This window comes from Pseudophryne corroboree, chromosome 1 (assembly GCF_028390025.1).
Source record: "Pseudophryne corroboree isolate aPseCor3 chromosome 1, aPseCor3.hap2, whole genome shotgun sequence".
Classification (NCBI taxonomy): domain Eukaryota; kingdom Metazoa; phylum Chordata; class Amphibia; order Anura; family Myobatrachidae; genus Pseudophryne; species Pseudophryne corroboree.
In genome coordinates this window covers 339,021,573-339,033,013 of record NC_086444.1, presented here as the reverse complement: position 1 = coordinate 339,033,013, position 11,441 = coordinate 339,021,573, and the positions used below count along the sequence as shown (strand labels likewise).

The window sequence follows — 11,441 nt, the reverse complement described above, 5'->3', positions numbered from 1 at the left end:
CACTGGAATTATACGTCCAAATCACTGGAATTAAATGGCAAAATCACTGGAATTATACGTCCAAATCACTGGAATTAAATGGCAAAATCACTGGAATTATACGTCCAAATCACTGGAATTATACGTCCAAATCACTGGAATTATACTGCAAAATCACTGGAATTATACGTCCAAATCACTGGAATTATACGTCCAAATCACTGGAACTAAATGGCAAAATCACTGGAATTATACATCAAAATCACTGGAATTATACGTCCAAATCACTGGAATTAAATGGCAAAATCACTGGAATTATACGTTCAAATCACTGGAATTAAATGGCAAAATCACTGGAATTATACGTCCAAATCACTGGAATTAAATGGCAAAATCACTGGAATTATACATCAAAATCACTGGAATTATACGTCAAAATCACTGGAATTAAATAGCAAGATGGAGGTTGAGGGCTTCCATTGTCATGTGAAACTGAACCACTAGTCATGAACATAGGCCAGGGCCTTAGCCATTCCTTGCCACTCCATGTCGTAAATGGCATATTGGCAAGTTTACGTTTCTCCTCAGATTATTTAAATTTCTTTTTTTGGGTCTTTTTACTGAACTTTGTTTTTTTTGGATTTTACATGCCCTCTACTATCACATTGGCCATCGGCCTTGGCAGATGACAATGGGATTTCATCATCTATGTCATGGCAAGTGGCAGCAGCTTCAGCACTAGGAGGAAGTGGTTCTTGACATTTCCCTATTTTATCCTCCAAATTCTTGTTCTCCATTATTTTTCTGGAGTTATATAACACAATATGCGGCACAGGAATGACTGATGGCTGATGCACAGGACACTACCACTGGTCTGATACAGGACAACACAGCAACACTGTAAGGGACTTGTTGTTATTTTTATTATTATACGGCTGAAGTGGACATATGGCAGCAGAGTATACCACTGTGACTGCCTGGTCACTGGAATGACTAATGGCTGATGCACAGGACACTAACACTGGACTGATGCAGCACAATACACCACCACTGAACTGTTGCAGCACAACACAGCAGCAATGGACATATGGCAGCAAGAGGACACATCCACTGTGACTGCCTGGTCACTGGAATAACTGATGGCTGATGCACTGGACACTACCACTGGACTGATGCAGCACAATACACCACCACTGAACTGATGCAGCACAACACAGCAGCAATGGACATATGGCAGCAAGAGGACACATCCACTGTGACTGCCTGGTCACTGGAATAACTGATGGCTGATGCACAGTACACTACCACTGGACTGATGCAGCACAATACACCACCACAGAACTGATGCAGCACAACACAGCAGCAATGGGCATATGGCAGCAAGAGGACACAACCACTGTGACTGGACAAATACAGCACAAGACACGGACACTGAGAGAATGGAGACACGTCCTCTCTCTGCACTCCCCAATGCCAGAGAGAAAATGGCGGGGACGCACGGCTCCTTATATGGGATCCGAAAGCGGGATGATGACATTTTGCCTCGTTCTGGTCAAAACCCGAACCTGACTCGGATCCGGACTCGAATGGTAAAGTTTGGTACGGTTCGGTTCTCTGAGAACCAAACCCGCTCATCTCTAGTTTTGGTTCTGTATCTCCTTCATGTTTTGGATCTGCTTTTGCCAAAACTGACCTTGCGGGTTTTGGTTTTGATTTTGGATCTTTTTTAGAGAAATCATAAAAACAGCTAAAATTACAGAATTTTGGTCTGTTTTTTGTTCCCACAGTATTATTAACCTCAATAACATTCATTTCCACTCATTTCCTGTCAATTTTGACCACCTCACCAACATAGGCCAAGCCTAGCTAAGCAACAGAGCAGCAGCACAAACACACGGCAGTTATTTCTGTTTAAAACTGTTTTACAAATTAGTAATGTATTAGTAATAACCAATCAAACCAACCCGCAAGTACTATCAATAGAAAACAATCCAACACAGAAATTTCCTGAGATCCTATATAGAATATCATTGCTCTAAAGTAGTTACCAAACAGCAAAGAAATAAACCCCAAAACCATGTGTAAAATAGCAAGAGCAGACATTGATGCCCTCTACACAAGTGCACGTGCCCCCAGCACATGCCTATTCTCAGTGCCCAGTCTATACCTCCCTCCTGGGGGCCCTGGATCACTGCTGACTGGCACTCTGTGCCCATGTAAAGCCCTGATCAATCAGCCTTTTTGTCGAGAAAATTCCCAAAAACTCCCCAATCACCAAAAAACAGCATTCCGTACCTGCATAGTACAATGCAGAATACTTTGGGACACACAGTTAAATAATGACCAGGTTACAGTGCTGGTCAGATACAATGCAGGTTGGATACAATGCAGGTTACAGTGTGAGTCAGATACTTTGCAGGTGGATACAGGGCAGGTTGGATACAGTGTAGGTGGAATTCATTGCAGGTTGTATATAGTGCAGGTTGCATACTGTGCGGGACAGATACAGTGTGGGTTGGATACAGTGTGGGTCAGATACAGTGCAGGTTACAGTGCGGGTTGGATACAGTGCAGGTCAGAGTGCGGTTTGGATACAGTGCAGGTTACAGTGCTGTTCGGATACAGTGCACGTTGGCTATAGTGCATGGTCGGATACAGTGCGAGATACAGTGCAGGCAGGATACAGTGCTGAATACAGTTCGGTTCGGATACAGTGCAGGTTGGAGTGCGGGTTGGAAACAGTGTAGGTTACAGTGCGGTTGGATACAGTGCACTTTGGGTGCAGTGTGGAATACAGTGTGGTTTGGATACATTGCAGTTTACAGTGTGGGTCGGATACAGTACAGGTAGCGTACAGTGTGGGTTGGTTACAGTGCAAAAGCAGATATAGTGCATGTCGGATACAGTACGAGATACAATGCAGGTCAGATACAACAATAGTGCACTTACTGTGGCTTGGAGTGTAGGCATTGACCTCAGTGGGGGGCTGTGCACAGTGTGGGGGTGTCCTCAATGCAGAGGTGTCAACGGTTACAGCAGTGTGAAGGTGATGGTGGTGTCCTAAATGTGGGTATGCCAGCGGTGTCAGCAATGGTGGGTGAAGTTGGGGTACTCAGTGCGGGGATGTTGGTGGTGTCGGCAATGCGGGGGTGCTAGCAGTGTCCTCTTTGTGGGGGTGCCAGCAGTGTGAGGGTGCCAGCGGTGTCCTCAATGTGGGTATGTCGGTGCTGTTGGCAGTGGGGAGGGGTTCAGGCACTGTCAGCAATGCAAGGGTGTCGGCTGTGTTCTCACTGCAGGGGTGCCAGCAGTGTTGGCAGGGGTACTGGATGTGCCAGCAGTAGGGGGTTGCCAGTGGTGCCGGCAGTGTGGGGTGCCACTGGTGGCCGCTCTACGGGGTAGTCGGCAGTGTGGGCTGAGTCCTCTGTGTGGAGGTGCTGGCTGGGTCAGCAGTGCAGGAGTGCATGCGGTTCCTCAGTGCAGGGGTACCGGCAGTGTAGGCAATGCGGGAGTGCCAGGGGTGTCCTCAGTGCAGGAGTGCTGGCAGTGCAGGGGTGCCAGCAGTGTGGGAGCTATGGAGGTGTCCTCAGTGCAGGAGTGCCGTCAGTGTCCCCAATGTATGGGTGCTGGCAGTGTGGGAGTGTTGGCAGTCCGGGTGGCAGTGTCGGCAGTGCAAGCGATATTAGCGCTGTGGGGGCATCTATTTTGCACCATATTAGCCTATGGGGACAAACTGATTGGCTGAGAGCTGTGACAGATGGCTCTCTCAGCCAATCAGCGGTCTTCCATAGGTTACTATAGACACCGGCGTCTTAGCCAAAACCTCAGGATCTGACAGCGGGATCCTGAGATTTTAGCTCGCTTGGGGACCCGGGGCAGGTGGGAAGATCCAAGCTGTGACTCGGATCGCCCCGGATCCACTATGTTTGGGTGGGTTTGGTTCTCGGAGAACTGAACCTGCTCATCTCTAGTATTTTCAGTAGAAACAGCCTCATTGGTTGTTTTCGGGGATTTTGCTTCGCCTGCCTGGTGATGGCTTGTCGGGGCTAAAATGAGTAACCCCCAGTGATGCAATTACCCACGATTAATGATTGCAGGTAACTGAATACCGGACTTACTTGGATTCCCCTAATTGAGGATATATACTGTATAATATATAATAATACTGAATTATATTGTAATTAACCAATTGTTTGTTACAAACAAATGGTACTAATTTCAATACAATGCACTTTACTTCAGGAAAAAAATACTTATTTCATTAAGTGACAATCACAGTGTAGTTTTATGATAACCTGTGAATACTAACTTAAACAGCTGACAGCCAGCCACTGGAGTAGAAGACAATGAGTCGCATTGCGCACTTCACCGCAGGACAGGTCCTTCTCTGGTAACACAGGCAGCAGCACAGCACACTGAGCACAGTACTCAGTTTCCTCCCTCCCAAAATGGCATGTGGTGCCGGTGTGCGTGATAACGTCACCGTACAGCGCTACATCCGGCATCCTATGAGAAGAATACGGCACGACAGTACGGACCCGGCGGAGGTGTGCAAGAAGGCGGGTGTGAAATCAACGGGGCGTGACTGCTGTGGAGGAGTGGGTGTAGATGCCGCCGCGGACGTGACTCTGTCACATCAGTGGATGGGTTGGGGGTGCGGATGTGCGGCTTTTTTTGGTGTCACCTCATTGAAGGGTGACAGTGACACCTGGGAGCGGGCCGCACCCACCGCACCCTCCTCTTGACGCCACTATTAGAGTAAAGGTATATAAAGCAAATAAAACCAAGGTAGATATGGACAAAGCGCCAATGCACCTGTCAGGAGGCCTTTCTTTTACTGGTGCTGGACAAACTGAACTGATGATTACAGTTGACAGCTGCTTCTGATGGGCTGATTGCATCTGGACCCCTATCTGTAATACGGTTCCGGTATGAATAGTCGACCATGTTATGGTCGACAGTCATTAGGTCGACCACTATTGGTCGACGTGGCATGGTCGACATGGACAAAAGGTCGACACATGAAAATGGTTGACACATGAAATATCAACACACATGTTATGGTCGACGTGAGTTTTTTTACTTTTTTGGTGTTGTTTTCTGCGTAAAGTGACGGGGAACCCCAATTAGTGCACCGCGTCCCCTCGCATGGCTCGCTTTTCTCGCCATGCTTTGGGCAAGGATTAACGTTCCCAATCGTAGTCCACGTGGACCGTAAAGTATGGAAAAGTCCCCCCCCCCCAAAAAAAATGTAAAAAACTCATGTCGACCTTTTCATGTGTCGACCTTTCATGTGTTGGCCATTTTCATGTGTCGACCATGTGTCCATGTCGACCATGTCAATGTCGACCAATAGTGGTCGGCCTAATGACTGTCAACCATAACATGGTCGACCATACAAACGGATACCCTGTAATACAATATATTGTAGATCATTAGGACTGCAACCCCCCCCAGGGCAAAATACGCTACTCAGCTCAGCATCAGTGAAGCCAGATGCAGTCCGTGATTGGAAGTCCTACCTGTCAGTAACAGATACACAAGGCAGTCCCATTTTGATGTGTTTCCTACCTCTGGGACTGCCAGACTGGTCTGCGATAAGCAGAGAACTGGCTTCCGGTAGGTATCCACCACTTGCCTTTCACATAGCCCAATCTGGCTTCTATGGGCTGCAGTTGGTGCAGTCCATAGAAGCCGAGGGTTTACGCAAGCGCCGTCTGCGCATGTGCCAGTCCAGGCACATGCTGTATCCATTGTGCAGGAGCTTGGACCAGAGGCTGGCAGGCTGTCTCCTCTCTCGGCACAAGGGGAGCAGCAGCCCCCCTACTATATGTAAATAGGAGCCCCCGCTGTTAGTGACTGTTATATTAAATAATCTAGTAGCCATCTGCAGTATATGCAGTACTTACTTGATGCTTGCATTTGCATTTCGATTTTTAATTGTAAATGCGACACTCATATTTACCATTAGGCTAGTCCAGACATTTCATTAAAATATATTGTGCATATACTGGATCAGGGCTGAACTGCCCATCTGGCACCTCTGGCAAATGCCAGAAGGGCCAATGGGCTAATGCGCAGGTCCAGCCACACCAAGAGACCAGTCTAGCCAAGCAGCTCAGCCTCTCTGCACTCTGCTCGGCCGCCCGACATAATGAGACGTCACTGCACGCCACCTATAGGCGTGACCTTGCCCCCTATACGTGCATGCACACTTAAATGCCAAAGCTAAATAACAGCCCCATTCTGTCCCTGGACTGGGTTACATGACTTCAGAGTTTACTGCTACAACTGTCAAGTCACATCTCTTTGCTTTTGATCTTCCTGGTGCAAACCAAGCGCTGCTGTTTATTTCAGATGTAAGCCTGGTGCATTTGCCAATCTTGCGCATACAGTATGCCAATGTTTCAGAGCCAGATGTGTTTTGCTCAGCCTACACATATAATGCAACTTTTTCAGTTGCATTGTATGCATGTATTTTTACATTAAATAGATTGAAATCTACATGACCCAAACTATTTAATCAAATTCATATTCACATAGCTCATCATTTAACCACACACTAATCCATTATTAATAAAAACAGAACACAACCACCTCCATCCTTTCCAATTCAGACTGGAATAAAGAAAAGGTTCTGTCTAACCTAAACAGATTTCTAAGTATTTATACTTGATATTTATTTTCTTTGTCCATGTGTCCACCACAACATGAACTGACTGATTACTAGAAATATATGAAGAACCCACTCTACAGTAACATATGCTATAGGCAATAAGCAGGGGTGTATCTAGGGGTCCGGGCGCCCCTGGCAAAGTAAGGGACTGGTAACCCCATATTTGAAATAGGGAAGGTGCATGTGCAAAAAAGGGACATGATCTTGTGGGAAAGAGGCATGACCATACAATAGTTCCCCCAATTCAAATTATGCTACACAGTAGTAACCCTTATACACATCATGCCCACATAATAGCAGTTCCCTTTACACATTATGCCCACATAGTAATTCTTATAACACTGAGGAGACATCAGCAGTGCCTGGTCTAGCCGAGGAGGCAATGCCACCCAAGACCAGGTAGTATAATCAAATAGTAGTGCAAAGAAGTGCAGTGCAGCGCACTACCCAGTGGTGCAAGTAGAACATTTTTTTAGTGGTACTGTGTGCATGCGCACTGCAAAAAAAAAATGGGTGTGGCCACATGGGGCATGGCCAATGAAAATGGGGGCGTGATACACATATGACCGCAATAGTGCACTGCCAGATACAAATATGCCCCCAATAGTGCCAGATACACATATGCCCCCACGATGCCAGATACACACATGCCCCCACAGGGCCAGATACACATATGCCCCCACAGTGCCAGATATGCCCCCACGTTGCCAGAAATGCCCCCACATTGCCAGATACACATGTCCCCATGGTGCCAGATATGCCCTCAAAGTGCCAGATATGCCCCCACAGTGCTAGATATGCCCCCACAGTGCTAGATACACATATGCCCCCACAGTGCTAGATAAGCCCCCACAGTGCCAGATATGCCCCCACAGTCATAGTCCCCATCCCCTCCCAGCACATAGCCATAGTCCCCTGCCAGTAAATAGACATAGCCCCCACCTCCCCAAGCAATAGCTGTAGTCCCCCCAGCAACTAGCCATAGTCTCTACATCTCCCAACACAGTTGTACAGTAATCCCACCTCCCTCCCATCACATAACAATAGTTCCCTGCTAGCATAGATATCCATAGTCCCCCTCCCTGCACATAGCCCCTCACCTCCCTAAGCACATAGCCATAGTCCCCATACCCCTCCCAGCACATAGCTGTAGTCTGCCCTTAGCACATAGTAGTAGTCTCCCCCACTCCCAGCCCATACATAGCCTCCCCACACAGCACATAGCCCTAGTCCCCACCCCACAACATCCCAGCAGATAGCCGTAGTGTCTGGCAATACTTGCTGTGCCGAGCTGCTTGGGATGGAGGGCTGAGGATCGCTCTGCAGGCAGGAGCTGGCACCGGTGTCCGGCACCGGTGTCCGGCACCACACCAAACTTCGTAAAGAAACTGAAAATAAACTACAGCTCCTAGCAGCCCTTGCCGCCGGGAGCTCCCGACAGCAAGGGTTGCTGGGAGTTATAGTTTATTTTCAGTTTCTTCCCCATAGTGCATTGTGGTGCTGGACACCGGCGCCAGCTCCTGCCTGCTGAGCGATCCTCCGCCTTCCATCCCAGGCAATGCACAGGAAGCTCGGCACAGCAGGTAATGCCAGACACTATGGCTTAAGGGATTCCACCCATTGGCCGAGGGTGGCACCGTCCGGCGGCGCCCCCTGCTCGGCTGGAGCCCCTGGCGAGTGCCATCCTGGCCAATGGGTAGATACACCCCTGGCAATAAGTTAGCTAAGTATTGGATGGCTTATGAATAAAACACATTTATGTAGTTGCAAAAAGATACTTAAAAAAGGACATTGTTTTCAATGTTTAATACAATAATATAATCAGTTTATGGTGATATTAAATATGGCAAAGACTCAGGGTCCAGTAATTAGCTGGCATGGTGTTACCAGTATAGATGGAACAATCTATCCATGCAGTCCTTAGCTAGAGAGTCTTGCAGATGGTACAAGGCTGATGTTACTGATGAGCTGCAATATTCTGGACCCGGGTTACAAAAGAAAGGAGTCTGGAGAGACTGAAACCAAAATACTTTATGCGTTTTGCTGAGCTAATAACATGTACAGTAGTACAGACAATCCACCAGACTTGAACAGAGAAATGGCCAAAACTCACCATACCAGACCGTCTGTAAACCTGGTAAATGCGAGAAATTAAATTGAAGGAAAACACCACATGAGTCCCCACAGTATACTACACAATGCACCACATCACCATTTATTACTGAATTGTAAAATTGTAAAATGTTATTTCAGAGTGACAGGTGCACTTTACCCCTTCACCAACCTGAAACCTGGATATGTTTCTCTGTTCAGGTTAAGCTCCCAGTAAAATTGATAAATAAAAGTGATAGACCATGAAGGCTTCTTCAAGAAAAGACACCAACACTATTTTATGTCATCTTCAGGAAATGCCCTAATCCATTGCAATATTCATCTAGAAACTATTTTTTTTTAGGTATGGATACTTGCTTTGTTTCTATAATAGATGTGATGTAACTAATTTTAGTCTTTGATCTAATTTCTTTATTCTAGATGCCTTCTAAATGAGAAATCTTGTATTCTAAATGGAAAACCATGTGAATAATGACTGGGAATGAACCTTTCCCAGTAATTGGCAACTGTATTTTTTCACATCAAAATACCTTGCTGCCCTTTCACAAACAATTCCACCTCAACCATTCATATAAAACTTGAAACACTTTAACCTTTTTGATTCACGACATCAAATTTAGCTAGAAGGTCAACTGAAATATCCTGGGATAATCATAAATGTCATGTAGCGCCTTTCAATATTTTGAGCCTTGGTGTTACTATCTAACCACCTAGGTATTGCAACCATAACATTTAAAGATTAGCCCACAATCTGTAATGTTCATTTCTTTATTATCACTGCACATCCAATAATTAGTCTTTTTATATTTTGAAAGTGTAAGGGTCAGGGATATTATTGAATTATACTACTTGTTAATTGTTGTGCAAAGCTCTATCTGGCATTTGGTGCACGGGTTGTATTGAGTAATTTGTCCATGTGTACTTCAGATAAGATGTTTTATTGGATATGTGAAAATACTTTAATTAGGACTAAATAATAATGACAATGTATAGTTATAGTCTTTCATAAGTGGAATATAACACTATTTAAAAGATTGCAACAATCTATAACATTCAGCCCAATTCAACTATCTATATATACATTAGATCAGCTCTACGCCTTAGCTACAGTACCTAAGAATATTAGTCTTACAGATGTAAAGCATCTACAATTTGTGGAAAATTACTGTACACAGTAAAGCTCATGAATGTCATCACATGAACATCAAGATTTGTTTTTAAAAGAGTTACTGCACTTCACATTTTTTATATGTTGGGTCATTGTGCTCAGTTGTCACTTCTATTACCATCTCTGTTCAGCTGGACCCACTGAGGTCATCTCATATTGCTATTTCCAGCTCTGTTTGGCTGCTGGACACGTGAAAAGAAAGGGACGACCCGGCACTGGTCTCGGTATCAAAAAATGAAAATAAATAAGTGAACCAAAATTCGGACAATTAAGATATATTTAAATTATCAAATCTCTGTCCAGATTGGTGGTGCGCCCAGAGTCAGAAAGAGCATATGTCAAAATGGGAGAAGAAAGGAAGGCTCTTGTGTGGGCGCACTCTTAATTAATTGAAATAAGTTTCGATGATTTTAATAATTCATGAAGGATAATAAAATATAACTTTTATTAGATATACAATACAAAGAATTTCTCATGATTACCCATTGAATGACATAGGATCCAAAAAATGACAGTGATTTAAAATGCATATTAAATAGAAAATTTGAAAGATTGAAAAATAAAAGAATGTTCTGTTCCTGTCTCACAGGATGTGATAAGAAAGGCTGTAGACACTTTACTGTTCTACACCCGTTTCAGCCCGACCAGTACAGAGAATCTGTATTGATAAGACCACAATATGGTCAATTGTCAAATGTATAAATATTGGACAGGTCCGGCGATAGGTAGTGAGACATAACCCACTTCCCACCGGTCACCAACCAAAAGCACAATGTGATTTAATTTACAATATATAAAGAGCTCAGAGAGTCTTGAGCAATTTTATCAACAGAGTATGCAATCATGGGGTAAGGGTATAGTAGAAAGGATAGAGACAAGTGGTGATGCTGCTGTTGGTGTCAGATAACGCACATCATAACGATGAAAGGTCTACTACACTGGGTATTCCCTGTGAGTCTCCCCCTCAGGTACTGACCCAGCCCAACACTGTATAGCTTCCAAGATCGGACGAGATCGGGCACTGGCAGTGTGGTATGGTAGTAGACAGATGGGTGGGTTAGACACCAATGAGAGTGCACCTAAATAGGAAGATGTGACAGTGGGTCACAAAAGATGTGGATCTGCTTTCTACGTTAGGCTGGATGCCACAGGTCCCACATTAGTGGTATTGTGTACCCTGGATCGTAGATGAGAGTCCACGGAAAAAAGAGAACAGAATGGGAGCGGAAGGCGTAAATAATTATGTGCAATGTGTCACAGTGACAAACATTTGCTGACATGCACAAAAATAATTCATGTTAGATATAAATATCTGTAATGCTGTAAATGAATTCTGCCCCAAAAAAAGGGAATAGAAAAGAGATAGAACATCCTTACAAAAACTAGTGATGAGCGGGTTCGGTTCCTTGGAAACCGAACTCCCCCGAACTTTACCCATTTTACACGGGTCCGAGGCATACTCGGATTCTCCCGTATGGCTCGGTTAATCCGAGCGCGCCCGAACGTCAT

The 11,441-nt window shown here is 45.1% G+C and overlaps 1 pseudogene; it reads right to left on the bottom strand.

The window, feature by feature from the left end:
* Window positions 1–10,859: 10,859 nt before the first annotated feature.
* Window positions 10,860–10,978, bottom strand: LOC134940544 (5S ribosomal RNA; annotated as a pseudogene).
* Between the last annotated feature and the right edge of the window lie 463 nt (window positions 10,979–11,441).